Source organism: Monopterus albus, unplaced genomic scaffold (assembly GCF_001952655.1).
Source record: "Monopterus albus unplaced genomic scaffold, M_albus_1.0 scaffold96.1, whole genome shotgun sequence".
Taxonomy (NCBI): Eukaryota; Metazoa; Chordata; class Actinopteri; order Synbranchiformes; family Synbranchidae; genus Monopterus; species Monopterus albus.
The window spans coordinates 3,552,785-3,555,500 of NW_018127976.1; the positions used below are offsets into that span (position 1 = coordinate 3,552,785).

Below are 2,716 nucleotides of genomic sequence, written 5' to 3' on the forward strand. Positions count from 1 at the left end.
GTAGAGCCACTAATAAATGGCAAGCCAATACTGTCCATCCAGACTCAGATTAATTAGAGGCAGCAATGGATGGAAGTGACCCAATCCCTGGATGATCTGTAGGAGGAAACCAGGTGTATGGACATAGCATCCAATGTGGAAAAGCATGTTCAGACTGGAGTCATAATGACCTTTGTTTTTACAAGTCCTTGATCTGACATGCTTTTCTTGCTGTTTCTTTGGCAAACGTTTTCCTCTTAACTGTATTGACCCAGTGAAAAGCAAAAGACACATAAGTCCAGCAATTTGATGGTCAACTAAAACATGGGAAGGCTATCAATAAAACCTAAAGATGGTACACTGAGGAGGCATGGTACATCCCTAGGTTGTTCCTTTTTAAACAGCCCCTGCTCCTTTCCCAGTGAACTCCCAAATGATGACAAGCCAATTAACCTGCATCATTAATTTGACTGGAAGGTCTCCACAAGAAAGCACCTTAAAATGTTGGCTTATCGATCAAATATCAGGGCCAAAAGCAACGGTTGTCAACAGGGAGCTGTGCCATCTGAAAGAATCACCTATTACAATCAGAAATAGTCACATTAACATACTGTTAGTGTGCTTGCTAACATATTGCATTTGTTATATTATCTGGATTTGGTTTTCTCCTCCTCATTTATTTTGGAGAGAAGATATTTGAATTTTGCATCTGTGTGGATCATATATAAAAATTATAAAAATAAAAAAGATTTTCACCTGCATTTTAAAACTAATGATTCTATAAACTTTTTAGGTTTTGTATCTTAGTACATACAGAACCCCTAAATAGAACTATTATGGTTCTTTATAAGCTACATGTCTTTGGACTGTGGGAGGAGTACCCAGAGAAAACCCACGCAGGCACAGGGAAAACACTGGGTGGGGCGGGGCTTGAACCCAGAACCTTCATGCTGTGAGGCAACAGCACTAATCATCATCTCTCAAACCTCATACCCATAAAAATGGACAGTATAAAAGTGGCTTTAATATTTCGCCCTTGCTCATTTCAGTGAATAGAGTGTAATAGAGCTAAGAGTGATATCACATTTTGTTTTAGTGGAAAAATTACATCATTCAGTTGATGGTGAGGACCCAAGGCACAAAGGTCCCTTGATTTGCTTCACATTTTTTCTGTTCTTTTTATTTTAAAGGAATGTATGCTCTCAGTGGGGGTGGGGTGTAATCTTATTCTTCAATAGAAATGTGATAAACATGCCTCATGCAAGCTAAAATGAAAGCCATTTGAAAACATGTTGCTTTGCCATGGCACTGCCCTCTGCTTTTGTGTGCCACGGGCCTGCCTCATTACCTTAAAGGAGCATTTTGAAACACGATTTTTCCTCTGGAATTTTCGAAACAGTTTTGGTTTAGCTATCTTTAGTTTGGTGATTTGAGAATTTTATAATTAATGTTTTCTGTGCTTTGCCTTTTCAAGTACAACACACACATACCCTTCTACTCACAATACCCTGCCAGCCCCAACCCTCCACCTGTCTTTGGTAACTGTCAATGATGAAGAGACTGACAATAAATATAAAGTTAGGATTTTACATGGGTGTAATGTTCAAGAATAAGGACTGTGGGTTATTGCCAATAAAGGGCAAGTCATTATCCCAAAGTAGTCACAAGTACAAGATACAACACTGACTAGATTAATCAATTTTACACCCTCTTGCTCTCTTTTTATTTGGTTTTGCAGGACGTTTTAGCCTCCCTTAGCTGCAAGAAAGACAGAAGCATTCTGCTTATCCTTTCAATTCATAAAGCTCCAGTGGTTATGGGTCTCAAAGGAATTTAAAATGAACAGTGAGCCTAGTGTGTATGAAAACATAGCTGGACTTAAAGACAACTGAGTAACAGCTGGCTGGGCACGCCTGTATATGCTGTGACTCCACAGCAATGTCAGCTAGCTTAGCCTTCAAATGATTTATTTCCCTGCTGTCATTGAGATGCAATTATAGATGATCTGTTACATATAAAGGATGTATTTGTGTTTCCAAGCATGCATGTGTAGCCGGTCTCATCTCTACACAGCCAACAAGTTAAATCTCTGCATTGTGTCTTTAGTGACGAATCGTAGACAGGGGTTTGCCATCCACAGGAGAGTTTATTCTCTGTGTGAAACACAACTAAATCAGTACATCCATCTGTCAGGTCTCTCTATTCACATCTCTCCTCAGCTTTCCACAGTAGCTGAGCGTGTGCTAAATAAATCAAAATAATAATGCAAATTATCCAAAGTACCCTGGAAAAGTCTATGCCAGGGTACTGGAGAGGAGAATTCCACCGATAGTCGAACCTCAGATTCAGGAGGAACAATGCGGTTTTTGTCCTGGCCGTGGAACACTGGACCAGCTCTATACCCTCTTCAGGGTGGCGGTCTATACCCTCTTCAGGGTGGCGGAGGGTTCATGGGAGTTTGCCCAACCAGTCCACATGTGTTTGGTGGATCTGGTACGGGGTCCGGGGCCCTTTGCTAAGGGCCGTCCGGTCCCTGTACGACCGGAGCAGGAGCTTGGTTCGCATCGCCGGCAGTAAGTCAGACTTGTTTCCAGTGCATGTTGGACCCCGACAGGGCTGCCCTTTGTCACCGGTTCTGTTCATTATTTTTATGGACAGAATTTCTAGGCGCAGCCAGGGGCCGGAGGGAGTCCGGTTTGGTGACCACAGGATCTCGTCTCTGCTTTTTGCAGACGAC

General features: G+C 42.0%; 1 long non-coding RNA gene across 1 annotated transcript in view; it reads right to left on the bottom strand.

Annotated features, from left to right (window-relative positions):
- Nucleotides 1-2,033: 2,033 nt before the first annotated feature.
- Nucleotides 2,034-2,716, bottom strand: part of LOC109965100 (uncharacterized) — a 1,637-nt gene continuing 954 nt past the window's right edge. The window contains exon 3 of the long non-coding RNA XR_002275590.1: nucleotides 2,034-2,132. This is a non-coding gene — a long non-coding RNA (uncharacterized LOC109965100). The remainder of the gene's footprint in view (nucleotides 2,133-2,716) is intronic.